Source organism: Gopherus evgoodei, chromosome 6 (genome assembly GCF_007399415.2).
Source record: "Gopherus evgoodei ecotype Sinaloan lineage chromosome 6, rGopEvg1_v1.p, whole genome shotgun sequence".
NCBI lineage: Eukaryota > Metazoa > Chordata > Testudines > Testudinidae > Gopherus > Gopherus evgoodei.
In genome coordinates this window covers 82,848,384-82,868,380 of record NC_044327.1, presented here as the reverse complement: position 1 = coordinate 82,868,380, position 19,997 = coordinate 82,848,384, and the positions used below count along the sequence as shown (strand labels likewise).

Genomic DNA, 19,997 nt, shown 5'->3' with positions numbered 1-19,997 from the left:
GGGCCCCCGCTTCTTCCCAACCCTGCTCCACCGCAGCCCCACCACCACTCCACCCCTTCTCCTAAGCCCCCACCCCTGTTCTGCCCCTGTATCGCCTCTTCCCGCCCCTCCTCTGCCCAGCCCTGCCCCTACTCCACCCCTTCCCCTGAGGACTGCAGCAGGGGTCAGGTGTGCCGTTCACTCACCAGGCAGTGGGAAGTGGAGCGACCTAGCACTAGCCCACTCTGCTCCACCATCTCCCAGCTGTGCTGCTGGTGAGTGCTGGGGGGCAGTTCTCCCTGCCCCCCAAGTCCCAAGGCTGGGAGCCAGGGGAGCAGAATGGAGTGGGCTGGGGCCAGGTCACTCCACTTCCCGCCACCCCGTGAGTGTGGGGTCGGGTCGACCCTGCACTTACCAGGTGGCAGGAAGTGGAACGATCTGGCCCCAACCCGTTATACTCTGCTGGCTCGTGCTGGGGGGGGTGCTTTCCCCCCTGCCTCCCAAGCGTGTTCCTGCCCCCTCCCCGCAGAGGCCTGGGGATGCCCCCCCATCGGAGGGGGCTGCGTAGGGCACCAAAATGCCTAGAGACGGCCCTGACTCCACCCATCAGACTGTGCTGGGCATGTCCCAATTGCTGCCTCAGTATAAAAGGGAGCAGCCCAGCTCATTCTAGGCTGACCACTGAGGAGGGAGGATGCTTGGGGGAGGTTTCATCGCAGCAGCTGCTTCAGCACCTGCCTGCAGGAACCAGAGATCCCAAGAAGACCTACAGCCTGCAGTTAGAACTACCTACACTGTGGAGCTTGGAGATCCTGACAACATACAGACCCCAGCTTCAGGAAACACATTAAGAAGTGGCCCAGGAAGGTGGAGTGATTGGTATCTCCCAGACAAGGGAGGTCAGTGTGTCGCAGTAGGATCCCTATTGGTTTGGTAGTGAACACACTCGCCATTGACAGGAAGGGCCCGGATCTGCCTACTCCAGCCATCACCCCTCATAGGTGGCCACACAACCTTGATCCTGAGGGCAGCCATACAGACTCCGGCCATTGGGCCACATTGCCCTGATTCCCAGGGCAATTCTATTGACTCTGGCCATTAAGCTACACAGCCCTGATCCCCAAGGGCAACTATATAGACTCTGGCTACTAGGATGCGCTGCCCTGAACCCAAAAGCAGCCATATTCACTTGGGTCATTAGGGCATATAGTCCTCAACCCCAGGGGCAGCCATATTGTCTCTGGCCATTAGGCCACCAGCCCTGACCTACTCCAATAGGAGACGAGGTGTGCATACCCTGTGACAGTCCTGGATTAGGATGAAAAAAAGTCAAAATGTAAAATTTTTTATAGGACAGAAATTCTGGAAATTTCTATTCAGAAACATTGACATGACCTCATTATCAGAATGAAATGTTCCAATGTTGAAATATTTTACAATACAATATGTATAATAAATATTTTATAATATATAAAAGTTGAAAGAAAAGAGAATATCAGAACAAAACTAATCCAGAAAGCCTAAAGAAAATAAAATGAGAAAATTGAAATTAAGTGCTCCATTTCAATTTTGAATTGTCTTGAGCTTCTTCCCTCAAAAATTTGTCTAAATTAACATGTTTCTGCAAAAAATTAAAATTTTGACAAAAGAGCATTTTCTGATGAAAAACTGTTCCCTTGAAAACATTGAAGACCTAATATTAAGCAAGAGTGAGGAAAGGAGGTGATGCTGCTGTAGGCCTTAGGCAGGTGGGTTCAAGTCTGGCGAGGGTCATTACAACCAGGTTATTCTTCTCTAACTTAGTCTCCCTTCACTTGGAGCTTAGAGACATAGGATGAATGGATAATACAGAGAGTTGAAGTTCTTAGCACATGGAGTTCAAGTGTAAGGAGTCAGTATCTACTCTGGAACTGCATAATCTTCCTTAGGCAGCTGCTGCCAATGTTCCTCATGGAAACAGGACTAGTCATTGCCTAGGACTTTGTCAATCCTGGCCAATTTTTATTCATTTCTTCAAATTACTAACCTGAAAGTATAGGTGACCATCCTCAGCTCTAGGAATCTATCCCATACATTTAGGTACCAAAACAATTTTAAAAGGCTGCCCATGAACATATCTACCTAAGACCATTCCTTCTCCAACAACCTCAGAGCAAAGGGGAAAAAGATGGGTTCTGCTGCATGCCTGCAGAGTTGTCAAATCTGGGCATTGGCAGACCAAGGTGGGGTAAGTTCTGAAAATGAAGACCCCCACAGGTAATGACCTGCCAAAGTTCCCCCCCACTTAGACTAAAACATCTCTGCTGATTTCAACTATGGCAGTATGTCACAATTTGATAATCGGGTCCTGAGCCATTTAACCAAACTGGCTCAGCGGCAGTTATATTGACTCTGAGGGCAGGACACTAAACTATATAGACTGTTGGTCCCTTAGAACAGAACAAAACCGTTTCATTTGCAATCAGTTTTAGATTCCTATTTAATGCCTAAGATAAAAGACTATTGAAGTACATGGTCATTGTTATTAGTGGGCTCTATATCAAAGCTCTAATGCAGAAATCTGAGAATACATTGGGAAGTCATGTCACATGTCAATTAAGAAGTATTAACTAACATGGTTGTAAATTCTAATATACATACTACAAAAAATGGTCTCTGACACGTGTTGCTACCTGTGTTTAACTCAAAGGGTTAACAAATGTTTATGTCGTGTTTACACTGGAATGTATTATTGTGTTAAGCAACACATGTTAAGTAACACATTTTAAAACATGACTAGAAAGGGATGGGTGGACCTAATGTGAACTTCCTGGGGATCTCAAACTTCAGAGAAGGAAATTTTTGCAACTCAGAAAGGTAAAAAGTAGAAAAAATTACTGAAAATAACAATGTGCATTGAGCAAGGCAAAGAAAAGGACAGAGTGGTAACTATGGTTAGAAAAAAATATATAATCCCCTCAATGGCATATTCTTTTAGAAGAAATGCTAAACAAAGCCCATTCCCAACAAAAAGTTATAACATCCTTTAGACTTTTTGAAGAAAGCCAGACTATAGGCCAAATTCTGCCTTTGGATATCTGCTTGTGATCCCTACTGAAGTTAATAAGAACTACATACATGCAGTTCAGGGCAGTATTTGGCCAGAAATTTGATAGGACAAGAATAGGAGATGCTCAATTATTAATAAAGTTGAAATGTTAACTTTACAAGTATGACAAAGTTCCTCCTCTACCTTGGTGGGTCCTGCGCTTATTGGCAGATTTTCTCACCTCAGTGATCTTCCCCACAGTCTGGATCAGCTCCTCCTGTGTCTGATCAGGAGTTGGGAGGTTTGGGGGGAACCCGGGCCCACCCTCTACTCCGGGTTCCAAACCAGGGCCCTGTGGATTGCAGCTGTCTATAGTGCCTCTTGTAACAGCTGCATGACAGCTACAACTCCCTGGGCTACTTCCCCATGGCCTCCTCCAAACACCTTCTTTATCCTCACCACAGGACCTTCCTCCTGGTGTCTGATAACGCTTGTACTCCTTAGTCCTCCAGGAGCACACACTCTCACTCTCAGCTCCTTGTGCCTCTTGCTCCCAGCTCCTCACACGCACTTCCTCTCCTCTGGTTCCTCCTCGCCTGACTGGAGTGAGCTCCTTTTTAAACCCAGGTGCCCTGATTAGCCTGCCTTGATTGGCTGCAGGTGATCTAATCAGCCTGTCTGCCTGAATTGGTTCTAGCAGGTTTCTGATTACTCTAGTGCAGCCCCTGCTCTGGTCACTCAGGGAACAGAAAACTAGTCATCCAGTGACCAGTATACTTGCCCTCTACTAGACTCCTGTACCCCACAGCTCTGGGTCTGTCACATAGGGGTTGGGCAGCTTGGGAAGCCAGACAGTGCACATGTGACAAGCCATCGGCATTGCCGTGACGGCTTTCTGCTCTGTGTTGCACACGGAACTGGAAAGGTCGGAGGGATAAGAACCACCTGGTCACCCTTGTGTTCTTCTCCTTGTTCCGCTGCATTCATTGAAGAGGGGCATGGTCGGTGAAGAGGACAAATCTGCGCCCGAGGAAGTAGTAGCGCAATGCTTCCATGGCCCATTTTATGGCGAGGCACTCTCTCTCCACCACTGCATATTTTTGTTCCCTCAGAAGGAGTTTCCTACTGAGGTGGAGAATTGGGTGTTCCTCCTCCCCGACCATCTGTGATAGAAAGGCCCCCAACCCTACTTCTGATGCATCTGTCTGCAGAATAAATTCCTTGCTGAAATCACGGGCTATCAGTACAGGGTTACTGCAGAGGGCAATCCGTAGGTCTGTGAATGCTTCCTCTGCTGCGTCAGACCATCTGACCAGATCAGGTCCATGGGCTTTCACTAGGTCTGTCAGGGGGCTTGCCCTTGTGGCAAAGTGGAGGATAAATCGTCGGTAATACTCCACTACACTTAGGAATGCCCGGACTTGTTTCTTGCGACGTGGTCGGGGTCAATTTTGGATGGCCTCCAACTTGTTCACTTGGGGTTTTACTAGACCTTTTCCCACAATGTAGCCAAGATATTTGGTCTCTGTAAACCCTACAGCGCACTTGGCAGGGTTTGCTGTAAGGTCAGCTTGCCTGAAGGTATCAAGGACTGCCTCCACCTTCTCTAGGTGGGTTTCCCAGTCTGGGGTATGAATGACCACATCGTCCAAGCAGGCAGCAGCATAACTGTTATGCAGGCGTAATAGCTTGTCCATGAGGCACTGGAAAGTAGCTGAGGCCCCATGTAGTCCAAAAGGGAGAACAGTATATTGAAAAAGACTCTCTGGTGTAGACAATGCAGTCTTTTCCTTTGCGTCTTCTGCAAGGGGAATCTGCCAGTACCCCTTTGTCAAGTCTAGGGTAGTCAAGTACCGGGCATTACCCAGACAGTCCACTAGCTCATCTATGCGGGATATGGGGTACGCGTCGAACTGGGATACTTCGTTTAGTCGCCGGAAGTCGTTACAAAACCTTGTGGTGCCATCAGGTTTGGGCACCAGCACGATAGGGCTGGACCACTGACTGTGGGATTCTTCAATGATCTCCATCTCCAGCATTTTTTTTACTTCTGCTTTTATTTGCTCCCTTTTGGCCGCTGGCACTCGATAGGGCCTCATTGAAATTCTGGCCCCAGGGTTCGTGACAATGTGGTGATATGTCTTGGTTGTTGGACCCAGTTTTGTCGAGAACACATCTTGGTTCCGGAAGATCATCTCAGACACCTCATTCTTCTGGTCTGGTGTTAAATCGGGAGACACTCTCACTTGTTTGGAAGGCTTGTTTTCCTGGGTTAGGTCTTTTTGGACAGTTATGCATGCTTCTTGTGCATGCCATGGTTTCAGAAGGTTGATGTGATAAATCTGTTCTTGTTTTCGGCTTCCTGGCTGCCGCAACTTGTAGGTTACTTCCCCTACGGGTTCAACCACCTCATAGAGCCCCTGCCATTGGGCCAGAAGCTTGCTTTCTGCTGTGGGTACCAACACGATCACCTGATCCCCTGGTTGGAACTGTTGGACCTTTGCCTGGCAATTGTAATGGGTTCTCTGGGCCTCCTGTGCCTTTTCCAAATGTTCTCGTACAATAGGGGTGACCCGGGCTATCTAGTCTTGCATCTGTATTACATGTTCTATTATATTTCTCCCCTCATTGGGTTCCTCTTCCTAGATCTCTTTGGTGATATCTAGTATGCGACGCCCATATAATAACTCGAAGGGGGAATTAAGGCCTGAGGAACCTCCCGGATAGCGAACATAAGATAGGGTAGTAGGGTGTCCCAATCCTTCCCGTCCTGATTTACCACCTTCCATATCATAGCCTTGAAGGTTCGGTTAAACCTTTCTACCAACCCATCAGTCTGCGGATGGTAGACTGAAGTTCTCAGGGTATGTATATGGAGTAGTGTACAGAGGTCCTTCATTAGCTTTGACATAAATGGGGTTCCCTGGTCTGTTAATATGTCCTTTAGTAGCTCCACTCGGGCAAATATCTCCACCAGCTCTTTGGCTATCATTTTAGAGGCTGTGTTCCACAGGGGGACGGCTTCTGGGTAGCGAGTAGCATAGTCCAAAACAACAAGTATATATTGGTGGCCCCAAGCCATCTTCTCCAGGGGTCCCACTAGGTCCAGGGCTATTCTCTCAAAGGGGACTTCTATGATGGAAAAGGGTACTAAAGGTGCCCTCAGGTGGGGACGGGGACTGTGCAGCTGACACTCCGGGCAGGACGCACAGTACCTCCTCACTTCTTCATGTACTCCAGGCCAGAAGAACTGTCGTAGGACTCGTGCCAGGGTCTTCTCTACTCCCAAATTCCCCCCAAAAAGATGACTATGAGCAAAACTTAATATAGCGTTCTGGTGTTTTTGAGGTATTAGGATCTGCGGTACATTCTGCCCCTGTAGTGGTGCAACCTGGTATAAGAGATTCTTCTTCATTACGAAGTAGGGTCCTGATCCCTGGGTTTTCCCTTCCACGGTGAGCCCATCTATTTCAGTCACCTCCTTCCTAATGTTCTTGTACCTTGGGTCTTCAGCCCGGTCCCGTCCAAAATTTCCTCTCCCGGGGCTAATCTGCCCAAGATCTAGGGGCCCAGTCTCTGTTGCCTCTACAGGTTCAGAAGCGTTAGGGCAGGGGTCAGACTCAGATGCTTCTCCCTCCTGGATGGCCTCCTTTTCAGTTGTTCGGGTTCGCCTACCTACGAGAGCGACCCTCTGGCTTTGAGTCAGTATTCCGGTTCCCAAGGCCTTAGCTGCCCTCCTTTCCTTTTTTGACTTTCTACCCTGTCTGAAAATGGAAAATAAATCTGGGGATATTTCAGAGAAAACTGGGGGTTGACAGTCTACTTTGGATGCCTCACTAACTTCAGGGTTCCCCTTTTCCTCCAATCCTCCTACTGGGAGTAAGTTTCCAAACCCTGGGAAGTCCCTCCCTATGAGCACCAGCTATGGGAGTTTAGGGACTAGCACCTGGTGCTACCTCAGTAGTGTTCCCCTGAATCTTTAGTTTTACAGGGATGGTGGGGTAATAACCAACTGTCCCATGGACAAAAAGAACAGGAGTACTTGTGGCACCTTAGAGACTAACAAATTTATTTCAGCATAAGCTTTCGTGAGCTACAGCTCACTTCTTCGGATGCAAAGAATGGAACACACAGACAGGAGATATGGGTCATCTTAATTATCACTTCAAAAGTTTTTTTTCTCCTGCTGATGATAGCTCATCTCAATTGATTAGACTCTTCCTGTTGGTATGCATACTTCCACCTTTTCATGTTCTCTGTATGTATAAATATCTCCTGTCTGTGTGTTCCATTCTATGCATCCGAAGAAGTGAGCTGTAGCTCACGAAAGCTCATGCTGAAATAAATTTGTTAGTCTCTAAGGTGCCACAAGTACTCCTGTTCTTTTTGCAGATACAGACTAACACAGCTGCTACTCTGAAACCTGTCCCATGGATGCATGTTATCCCTATATGCTTAGCCCGCTGCTGCTGACCATACTTGACAAGCCTCCCCGACAAGCGTGATAGCACTCCCCAAATCAACCAGTGCCGTGGTCTCTACCCCATTTAGTTTCACTGGTCTGGTGTACATATGTGGGGTTAGTGAGACCCCCACAAGGTGGATTAGCGAGTATGGGTCTGCCCAGTTCCCCAGGTTACACTGCATTGACTCTTCAGCATTGGGACACTGTGCAGCAATATGTCCCCACTCCCCGCAGGCATAACACCTGTATGGAGCCCTAGGCATTCCCTGGTCTCTTGGTTTGGGCACTGTAACACCATGATCCTCTTCTCCCTCCACGCTTCGACTCTTTGTGGCCTCTGGTGGGCCTTCAGCCCCTCTCTTTTTCCACCTGGGCCCTCCTGGTGGCCCAGTCACCCGAGCTCTAGGGCTTGGCGCTGCTAGTTTAACCCAGGGTGCCTCTTCCTTAACTGGTCAGGTCAGCTCCCTCGCCGTCCTTCGCCTCTCTACCTGTGCAACAACCTCATCATAGGTGGAGGGTTCGTTCTGGCTTACCCAGGCACGAAGGTCTGGTGGTAGTCCCCTCATGTATCGGTCGATGACCAGAACCTCTAGTATCTCTTCCGGACTCTGGGACTCTGTTTGCAACCACTTTCATGTGAAATGGATGAGGTCATACAGTTGGAACTGTGGGGTTTTGTTTTCCTGGTACCTCCACTCATGATACCGCTGGGCCCGCACTGTGGTCGTTACCCCAGATCTAGCCAGGATCTCTGCTTCCAGCTGGGGGTAGTCTACTGCAGCCTCTTCAGACAGATCATAGTAAGCCTTCTGGGCCTCCCCACACAGGAATGGGGCAAGGATGCCAGAGCACTGATCTCGAGGCCAGGCCTCCCATAGGGCTGTCCTCTCAAAGGTCAGAAGGTATGCCTCTACATCATCCTCCCATGTCATTTTCTGCAGCCAATGGCTGGCCCGTATGATCTGTGTCTCATTATGGCCGCGGTTCAGTTCTGTAAGGGTCTTTACCTGGTTTACCAGTTCCCGCAACATAGCCCGGTCTTGAGAAGCCTGGTCCATCAGCAGGCGATTAGTCTCTTGCTGCAGCTGCACTGCCTCCTGTTGGGCAGCTGCCTGGACATGGGTAGCCTCCTGCTGGGCTGCCGCAGCTTGTATCAATGCCCTTACTAAGTCATCCATCGTGGTGAAAAAAAAAAACCCTCTACTTTTTTTTTTAAATCACCCTTCTTCTTCTGCCGCGCTGTGCACACCAAATCCCACTTCAGACACCAGTTGTGACAAAGTTCCTCCTCTACCTTGGTGAGTCCTGTGCTTATTGGCAGATTTGCTCACCTCAGTGATCTTCCCCACAGTCTGGGTCAGCTCCTCCTGTGTCTGATCAGGAGTTGGGAGGTTTGAGGCGAACCCGGGCCCGCCTCTACTCCGGGTTCCAAACCAGGGCCCTGTGGATTGCAGCTGTCTATAGTGCCTCTTGTAACAGCTGCATGACAGCTACAACTCCCTGGGCTACTTCCCTATGGCCTCCTTCAAACACCTTCTTTATCCTCACCACAGGACCTTCCTCCTGGTGTCTGATAATGCTTGTACTCCTTAGTCCTCCAGGAGCACACTCTCTCACTCTCAGCTCCTTGTGCCTCTTGCTCCCAGCTCCTCACACACACTTCCTCTCCTCTGGTTCCTCCTCGCCTGACTGGAGTGAGCTCCTTTTTAAACCCAGGTGCCCTGATTAGCCTGCCTTGATTGGCTGCAGGTGATCTAATCAGCCTGTCTGCCTGAATTGGTTCTAGCAGGTTTCTGACTACTCTAGTGCAGCCCCTGCTCTAGTCACTCAGGGAACAGAAAACTAGTCATCCAGTGACCAGTATATTTGCCCTCTACCAGACTCCTGTACCCTACTGGTCTGGGTCTTTCACACAAGTTATCATCTATTGTTTTTAAAAATTCCCCTTAAACAAAAAAAAAGAGGACAGTGAAATCATGAGACTAGAAGTTCTAAAGAAACCATTTTTCAGATCTAGTCCAGGGCTGGCTCCAGGCACCAACTCAGCAAGCAGGTGCTTGGGGCAGTCAAGGGGAAGAGGCGGCACATCGGCCTCTTCAGCGGCGGGTCTCTTGGTCCCTCTCGGAGGGAAAGACCTGCCGTCGAATTGCCGCCGAAGAAGAAAGCTGCGCGGTGAAGCTGCCGCCAATCACGGCTTTTAAAAAAATTTTTTTTTGCTGCTTGGGGCAGCAAAAATCCTGGAGCCAGCCCTGATCCAGTCAAAGCATTCTCCTCCCACACCCTGCCCCCCGACTTTGCTGCTTGTAGATTAATCCTTTAAATGGCTCCTGCAGCTCTAGCTCTGTCAGGTGGGTGCAGGTCCAGTATATGAAAACACGTTTACTCTCCAAGCCTCCATATCTTTGTTACAGCCTTGCAAACAGAGAATTTCTCACTCTACTTAGAGCATGCCCAGGATGTTGTGACAAATCCTTTTTCATCCTCTAGTGGTTAAAAAAAAAACCTGTAAAAGAATGAATCAGGAGAATAAATCTGAACATCCTTCAAGTAGCATATTAGCAAAAAGCCTAACTAAAACATGCCCTAATATAAATCAAGATCTAGTAGAAAACAAAATATTAAATGGCTTGTATACTGAAATGGAAGATCTTTGGCTCATCACTGCATAAGTCTGCTAAATGAAAGGTGGGAGGTAAGAGGGGGAGGGAGGAGGTTGTTTCTTGTTTTCCATTCAGGATTCCCATTAAATATGTTGGTTTGACGTTTACAACCTGATTGTGCCCATTACCTGTAGGTAGACATTTCTCATTTGCAATGATTCCTAACTCTTTGCTATAAGATAATGGGCAGAAGTACATCTATTCCTGCAGTCTAGATCAACAATAATTTGTGCACTGATATTTAAACAGGTTCATGTGCTTATCGGGCTGCCCAATAAAACAATGAAATTTCCAATCAACTGCCACATCAAATGTAGCAAATGTTTCTTCTGATGCAGAAAACATTACTTTAAAGAAACACATGTATCAATGTGATGTTTACATTTTTCCAGGGATAGCACTTGAAATATGTTTCTTTGCACTGATGGATTTTTCCAGGAAATCTTTTCAAAATTGTTTTTGGCACACCAGGAAATAAAGATAATTTTTAAGCTGTTATCAATAGACATAACCTTTTCCTGTCTTCCAAATGTCATATTAGAGAGACAAGGTAGGTGAGATAATATCTTTTGTTGGACCAACTTTTATTAGTGACAGAGACAAGCTTTCAAGCCACACAGAGCTCATCTTCATGTCTCAGAAAGGTACGCTGAGGTTATGTCTACACTGGCAATTGAATAACAAAACTTTTGTATTTCAGAGGTGTTAACCCATGCCCCTTCCGAAAGACAAACGTTTTGCCAGGACAAGTGCCAGTGTGAACAGCATGTTGTTGGCAGGAGTGCTCTCCTGCAAACAATGCAAGCACCACTCATTGGGGGTAGATGTTTTTTGTCAGCAGGATTGCTGACAAACAGTTGCTACGCTATGTGACTTTTAGCGGCACTGCTGTGGCGACAACAGCCATGTCGCTAAAAGCTGTGTAGTGTTGATATAGCCAGAGCATCACAGATAAATGCATTGTTTAGCATAAATAATTAGCACATATTCTAAGGAACCGTTCAAGATAGAGTGGCCTGTTAACACCTCTGCAGTCATAGGAGAAAAAGGATTAGTGGGTTACAGAGAAAGTGTTTGTTGTTGAATACAAAATTCTTATGGGTGAGGATGAAATTATGTGTTTAGGGTGGATAGCTGAGGACAGTTCATTGTCTTGTAAATATTTGAGGTAGGAAGCTAGGCCATCATTGTGAGGGATGTTGGTGCATAGGAAAGTGACATCCATGGTGGGAAGGATGGTGTTCTAAAGGAAGGTTGTCAATGCTGCAGATTTTGTGGAAGAAGTCAGTTGTGCACTGGAGGAAGATGACCCTTTGTGTGCTGAGTGTTTTGAGTATGGTTTCTATGCATCCTGATATTCCTTCAGTAAAAGTGCTGTGCTGGGCCAGATATGATGGGCCTGTCTGGGTTCCAACATCTGTGTAGTGTGGGAAGCATTTAGGAGGTCGTGGCGGTCGGTTTGTGGAGGATGAGCTTGTAGAGTTTCTCTTGGAATTGTTTGGGGAAGATTTGATGATATCCGTAAGTTCCAAGATAAATTGTTGCATTGGGTCTTTTTTGACTTCTTTACAGTGAGTAGTGTCAGAGAGTTGTTAATTGTCACTTTGTCCAAACCAAGGAAATAGCCACGGGTACTAGAAGGCTCCTCAATATGCCAACCTCATCGTGGGCCACCCTTGAAGAAGAATATTCTGGACAAATGCATCATTAACCAATGATATACCTGAGATACATTGATGACATTTCATCCTCTGCACAGATGACTTAAACTCCCCTCATAGAATTCCACACAACATCCACAACAACACTCATCCATTAAACTCTTTCTGGAACGCTCCCACACTAGCATCAACTTCCTGAATAATATAATCCACTTTAACTATAGAACACTACAGACATTCATATAGCAGAAACCCACCACACCTACTTTGAAAGATCCACTAACCACCCCAAACACACCAAAAAATCAGTTATCTACTGCCAGATGCTCATATACCACAGAATATTCTCAAGGAGAAAGTCTGGATATACACCGTAACACACTTAGAACTGCCTTTACCAAAAAATGAAGACACCTCCACCAGTGAAGTAGATCACATCATGGAACAGGCCACACAAATACCTAGAGAACCTGCTTCAGTACAGAAATAGAACCCATTCTGATGGCACACCCTAGTTGTCATTTCACATGCCACCCCACACTGGAACCCATAGGGGCTATCATCAACAACTACAACCATACTCGTGGGGACCCCATCCTGAAAGAAATCTTTCCTAAAGCCCCATTTATGGCTTTCAAACTGCCTTCCAACCTCTCTAAACTCATCATCAGAAGCAAGCTCTCTATTGATTAGGTCACCAGATCCTGCCAGAACAACAGATGCAAACCTGCAGACCTCTCTCCACTGCTACAATGATCAACACCCTCCACAATTCACTGTGATGTTGCACCCCATAATGCTTTACAGAAGTATGCTATGAGTGTAAATATGACATAACTGGAATATGTTTTATGCTAGATATGTCATGTAACATATCTCTGCAAAGGTTATGATCTACTGAATATATTCATCCTGTTTGTATGCAAGTATCATTTTTGTATTCAAAGTTAGGAATATTGGCTATGTACTTGTTTGATTTTAAATAGCCTCAGTAAAACAGTTAGTCAGCTTCTTGAGACAAGACTATTTTCCGTAAGTGCCCAATCAAGAAACACTTAAGCTAACAATAAACTTTGAGAGATGCTAATCCATATCTGAGCTTTCCTGGGAATGTGGTGTCGGCCTGTAAGGAGGAACTGAGTCATGCAAGGACCTGTCATGTGACTTGCCTATGTGGATCCAAAACTCCATCTTTGGAGCTGGATTCTGCACAGGAGAGGGGAAGGGGTTAACACCCGTGAGAGAGACTATATAGCTCCTGGGGGGAAACCCCTCTATTTTGTCTTCAGCTGGCATAAAAGACAGCCTGTCCACCCCAAGGAGATACCCAAAAGAAACTGGAACAAAGGACAGTAACTACAAGGGTGTGAGTGGTTGCTGGACGCTGACTAGAAGGAGGCTAGTCTGTCAAAGAAGCTTATTGGAACATCTCTGAGGATGAGATTTACCTGCATTTAGTTTCCTACTGTATTAGGCATAGACTTGCGTGTTTTATTTTATTTTGTTTGGTAATTTACTTTGTTCTGTCTGTTATTACTTGGAACCATTTAAATCCTACTTTTTGTATTTAATACAATCAGTTTTTAATTATTAATTAACCCAGAGTATGTATTAATACCAGGGGCCGGGGGGGGGAGGGGACAGCTGTGCATCTCTCTCTATCAGTGTTATAGAGAGCAAACAATTTATGAGTTTATCCTGTCTAAGCTTTATACAGGGTAAAACGGATTTATTTGGGGTTTGGGAGCTGGGTATCTGAGTGCTGGAGACAGGAGCACTTCTTAAGCTGTTTTCAGTTAAGCCTGCAGCTTGTGGGGAATGTGGTTCAGACTTGGATCTGTATTTGCAGCAGGCTAGCATGTCTGGCTCAAACAAGGCAAGGTTCTGAAGTCCCAAGCTGCCAGGGAAAACAGGCTTAGAGGTAGTCTAGGCACATCAGGTGGCAGTCCCAAAGGGGGTTCTGTGATCCAGCCCGTCACATAGATTCATAGATTCATAGATTCTAGGGTCAGAAGGGACCAATGTGATCATCTAATCTGACCCCCCTGCACAAAGCAGGCCACAGAACCCTACCCATCCACTTCTATAACAAACCCCTAACCTATGCCTGAGTTATTGAAGTCCTCAAATTGTGATCTGAAGTCCTCAAGCTGTAGAGAATCCATCAGCAAGTGACCCATGCCTCACGCTGCAGTGGATGGTGAAAAACCTCCAGGGCCTCTGCCAATCTGCCCTGGAAGAAAATTCCTTCCTGACCCCAAATTATGGCGATCAGCTAAACCCTGAGCAGGTGGGCAAGACTCCCCAGCTCAGCACAGGAAAGAATTTCTCTGCAGTAACTCAGATCCAATCCCATCCAACATCCCATCACCAACCACATGGGCATACTTATCTGGCGATAATCAAAGATCAATTGCCAAAATTAGGATCTCTCCATCATCCATCCCTTCCATAAACTTATCAAGCTTAGTCTTGAAGCCCAGACATGTCTTTTGCCCCCACTACTACTCCCTGGAAAGGCTGTTCCAGAACTCACTCCTCTAATGGTTTCAGAAACCTTCGTCTAATTTCAAAGTCTAAACTTCCTAGTGTCCAGTTTAGAACCCATTCGTTCTTGTGTCTACATTGGTACTAATCTTAAATAATTCCTCTCCCTCCCTAAGATGTAATCCCTCGGATAAATATTTATAAAGAGCAAGCATATCCCCCCTCAGCCTTCTTTTGGCTAGACTAAACAAGCCAAGCTCTTTGAGTCTCCTTTCATATGACAGGTTTTCCATTCCTCGGATCATCCTAGTAGCCCGTCTCTGAACCTGTTCCAGTTTGAATTCATCCTTCTTCAACAAGGTCACACTCACCTTTCAAGATCCATGGATCTTAAATTCATCCTTCTTAAACAAGGTCACACTCACCTTTCAGGATCCATGGATCTTACACATGCCTATCTCAACATGTGGTATACCTCATCTGGTGCACTAAATACCCTAATAACAACAATGTGAGTGAAACCTGATGATCATTACACTCTCGAATTAGACAGGAAAATTATAAAATATTTTTTTAAATCATCCATGGGCGAACAATTTTCAAAAAGCCATCACTCTATCAGTCCTCATCTTCAAAAGAAACCTGCACAACACTTAAAAAAAAAGAGCCGGGGAATTTAAATTCATAATTCTGCTAGACACTAAACATCATAGACTGAACAGAGACACTGGATTTATTGCTTATTATACAATCTGTAACCCACTGACCCCCTCTTTTTCTCCTATGAGTGTAGATGTGTTAGTTGCCCACTATACCTTGAACAGTCCCTTAGAATGTGTGTTAACTACTTAGGCTAAACAATCTGTTCCACCTTGCATTTAGTTGTTATACAGGTTGTACTTTTCCCAAACTTGAAGAAGAGCTCTGTGAAGCTTGAACGTTTGCCTCTATCATCAACAGAAGTTGGTCCAATAAGAGAGATTACCTCACCCACCTTGTGGCTCTAATTTCCTCAGATTGACAAAGGTAGAGCTATACTGCATACAAATGTCATTTTAAGCAGACCAACTTTTACTTTCATTTTCCAGATACAAACAATTCATCTAGATCAGAGGTTCTCAAGCTTTTTTTCTGAGACTGCCCCCACCCCAAAACATGCTATTAAAAATTCCATGGCCCAACTGTGCCACAACAACTGTCTTTCTGCATATAAAAGCCAGAGCTGGTATTAAGGCGTAGCAAGCAGGTCAATTACCTGGGCCTCATGTCACAGGGGCCCCCGTGAAGCTAAGCTGCTCAGGCTTCAAGCTTGAGCCCTGTGTGGTGGGGCTCCGGGCCGTGGGGCTTTGGCTTCTGCACTGGACTTCCATGAGTTTAATGCAGTCCTGCTGGGTGGACTTCTTGAAGTCTCTTCGCAGTCCCCAGGGGGCTCAGACCCTAGTAGAGAACAGTTGATCTAGATCTTAATCCTCAAGCTTCTGAACATGCTGACCCTGAGGTCAGCAATTTTTTATGCTAACTTTAAGATGGGGGGGTGACCTTCAATTGACTTTAATGGGACTACTTATGAGTTTAGGGCAGGATAGGCAAACTTTTTGGGCCTGAGGGCCACATTGCGGTTCCAAAACTGTATAGAGGGCTGGGTAGGGAGGCGTGCCTCCCCAAACAGCCTGGCCCTCACCCCCATCCACTCTGTCTCAACTTCCCGGCCCCGATTGCTCCTCTCAGAACCCCTGACCCTTCCAACCCCTCTGCTCCTTGTCCCCTGACCGCCCCCTCCTGGGACCTCCCCACCCTTAACCCTGTCCCCTGACTGCCCTTACCCATATTCACACCCATGCCCCTTGACAGGCCCCCCCGAGACTCCCACGCCTATCCAACCCCCCCGTTCGCTGTCATTTGACCGCTCCCCTCCAGAACCTCCGCCCCTTATCCAAGCCCCCCACTCCCTGCCCCCTTACTGTGCCATTCAGAGTAGCGGGACTGAGAGCCGCACCACTCAGCCAGAGCCAGCCATGCTGCTGCATTGCTTGGCAGGAACTTGCAGCCCTGCGGCCCAGAGTGCTGGTGGCACGGTGAGCTGAGGCTGCGGGGGAGGGAGGACAACAGGGGAGGGGCCAGAGTCTAGCCTCCCTGGCTGGGAGCTCAAGGGCCAGTCAGGATGGTCCTGTGGGCCAGATATGGTCTGCAGGCTGTATGTGGCCCATGGGCTGTAGTTTTCCCACCTCTGGGTTAGGGCTTTGGTGGATTAGGGTCAAATTGCTCTGCATGTTGCAAGCCCCTAGTCCACTGTATTTCAATTAAGTCTAAGGAATGTTCCCAGAATATCCCCTTAAATACCATTAAACACACAGGAGCCTGAAAAATCCATCATGTTCAGTGATTACTACTGTTGAAGTTCATGGGATGAAGTCCAATGTGTCTACCCATGGTGGCAATCACTACATGCAGTAGTAAGTGTTCAAAGGCTCAGACCTATGAATTGCAAAGCCACCAGAGAGGTGAATAAGGCATATGAATACTCCTGATTTGCAAAACCTTGAGCTATGAAACATGAGGGGGCTAACCCAAATCTAGTCTGAAGTAAATGGCTTGCATGGTCACAGGTTCAGGTATTGACTCCAGGGTCATCCTCCGGCTGTTTGCTATTTGAAGAAAAAAACTAACAAAACAACAATCCTAGAGGAAGATGGAGGCATGGCTTTCCTTAAACCTCCAGAGCACCAGGCTCTATTCTTGATCTCCCTGGCTTACCTCTGACCTATAACTTCTTTAAATTCCTCAAGTAACTCATATTCAGTCAGTGAGAGAAGAACCCTCCCCAGTATTAGGCTAGTGGGAAATTTTTTAAGTATGGAGAGCCCTTACACTAATCTCATCAAGATGATGGAAATATCTTGCATTTATGCAGAACCCAGGTATTTCTGGGTGTTATGGAACTGTGATAATAGTAAAAGGGACAGCTGGGCAGGAGCAGTAGTATCACATCTCAACTGGAATAGATGATAACTCTCTTAATAATAATAGAGTAACAGTATTTATTTCACCACTTCAAAATACCGGGAACTGTTTTTGCTCATTCCACTACACATTAATTTAGCCCAGATATCTAGTTCTACTACTCCTGAAGGAATCAACAAAATATGCAAATATATTAATCCTCAGCATCTCCAGTCTCATCAAAAATAGTCACACTACCACTTTATTTCGGAATGTCTTTAATTTGCTGGTTTTGCTTCTCAAATTTGATGTCTTCACTATACAATTGGCAAAGGAAGCCTCAATCCTGTAGATACTTCCACATGTGCTTAACTTTGCCTTCAGTGGGACTATTCATGTATGTAAAATTAAACATGTACCTAAGTGTTAAGAAAATCAGGGTCTAACTCACTACATTTGGATTTATTTGGCTTTATTGTTTTCACATCCCTTAAATTGTGGAATTATTGCCTGGATTTCACACAACACACACACACAAAATGTACAATTGTTTCCATTCTTTGTGCTGGTTCTTGGTTCTAAGAGGTTTTCCTCTTGAAACTATTTCTGTATGCTGTATGGCCACTTCATGTGCTTTTATTAGGTATTCTTTTGGGATAAATTCAGTTGTGATTAGATCTGAGCACAACAAAATTTGAACTTGTAAACAAACAAACAAAAAAACAAACAGAAAAACTAACCGCCCCCCATCCTGCCCACAAAACAAAAACAAAAACATCACCACCACAATACCTAGAAGCGACCTGGAGAGATTAAAACAGGAACTACAGGAAACAAGGGAGATTGGGTACTAAAACACAAAGTCCTACACCCCAGGAGAGGAAATAAACAGCACAGCTATAAAATGGTAGGGAGTATGAGAGCAGATATAACCAAGCAGTCACACTCATAATTTAAAGGAAGTTCATTTTGAAGGTAAAGTCAACAACAACACAGATACTGATGTGTTTTACGTCGTACTGTTAACTGCCCAAACTTTGCACAATATTTAATAAAACACCTAAACTATTAATAGATATTTGTTTTCATTTCAAATACATAAAAAAGGTTCCTATCCTAAGAATCCTTGCTATAAATTATAGTCATACAGCAATATAGCCATATTAAAAACAAAAACACTATCATTTATCAATCCCTCCATCCCCAATAGCCTGGGGAAATCCCTGAACCTTGCAGACTGCCCTGAAGTCAACAGAGTTGGGCAATTATAGATTAAGGGGAGAAACAGTCCAAACTTAAGAGTCTCCTAGCAGCTCCCTCTTTTTCATAACAAGGGAGTCCTATCTTGTGTGTGCCCAGTGACTGCAGCTGAACTGCGCTGAGACAATCCCATTTGACAGACTCATCTTAAACCATTCAGGGCTTTATGGTTCAAAATCGACACCTTAAACTCTTACTGGATGTGAACAAAGAGCCAGTGCAGATCCAACTTCCTGATGTCTTCAGGGGGAAGCCTTGGCCTTGCTTGATTCTTGGTCTACAGGAGGGTATGGATGGCAATAAAAATAAGCCCACTCCCTCCTGCAAGTCCTCAAGAACAGTCCTGAGGACCCCAAGAAGCCCCTTCATCTATCATCTTGAAATAGCAAGTTAAACACTTTTTGTCCTGCTGCTGTCCCTTTAACTATGCATATGAGATACCTCAACATGCAGAGCGGGTTAAAGAATATAAACTTTTTATACAAGCTCTTATCGATAAAGTTAAAGATTTTAAAGTTGTATGGCCTTGTTTTCTTGACATGTATGAATAAAAGTCAGAATATCATGTTACAGTTATATTTTACATGTGCTATTTATATTTCTTCTTATATTATTGTCTACTATAACAGTTTAATATCCCTCTCTTATAACCCTGTCCTTGCTTCCCCTTTAAAAACCAATAAAAAGAATTTAAGCACCCCCCTCACCTCCCAAAAAAGAGTTCATAAAAGTTTACCAGGAACTGAAAAATACATTTAACTTGTCGACAGGCACGTTATTACCCATAATTAACTTAAATCATATGCACCTTAAATTTACTACTATGACAGTAAGAAATGTATTTCACTACACAGATCACATTTCATTTATGTATAATACACCAGCACAGGAAAGTATCAGAGAAGCTAAGCTTATTTCATTACAGCAGTTGAAGTGTAATGATCCTAGAGAAATATGCAACTAACCTTGTGGTACTTTCAGAAGAAAATACTGAACTAAAAGAAATAAGTCAGGGCTGCCTCTTGCTAGATTTTTATGTTCTGCTTACTGAGGTGCAATACCATACATTTAGTTAACTGCATAAACACCAATAAGAACAACAGTTTTTCTAAAGGGAAAATAAACAGGAAACAAGGAATCGGACATATTTTTTTTAGTATAGGTCTCAGTAATGCATTTTGAGTCCGATCCTTTGTCAGAAAAGCCAGTGAGAGACTTCATACTGATTTTAATAGGAAAAGGTTCCAGTGCTATCCTGTGATGCAGGTGATACCACCTTACAGTACGATACAGGAGGTATTGTGCCTCAGAAGAGCAGAATTCTCGAGTGCTCCTCTGCTGCTGCACATCTCTATGGGGTAAAGGATTCACAGATGCCAAGGCCTGAAGGGACCCTGTGATCGTTAAGTTGGACCTCCCTCGCTACTGTAGGCATCCTCAGAAGGCTAATGGAGGGGATAGCACAATCCCTGCCCGCTTTGTGGTGATGTGCATTCAGAGGGATGTACAAGGAGGCA

At 45.5% G+C, this 19,997-nt stretch overlaps 1 protein-coding gene and 1 long non-coding RNA gene across 3 annotated transcripts in view; both read right to left on the bottom strand.

Annotated features, from left to right (window-relative positions):
* EDIL3 (EGF like repeats and discoidin domains 3) overlaps window positions 1–19,997 on the bottom strand; it is a 442,715-nt gene that overhangs the window by 40,299 nt on the left and 382,419 nt on the right. The gene's annotated exons all lie outside the window — the stretch shown is intronic.
* Window positions 12,534–14,792, bottom strand: LOC115653766. Its single transcript, XR_004001002.1, has 3 exons — window positions 14,702–14,792; window positions 13,970–13,975; window positions 12,534–12,557 (listed from the first exon to the last, which is right to left on the bottom strand). It is a non-coding gene; the product is annotated as an uncharacterized LOC115653766 (long non-coding RNA).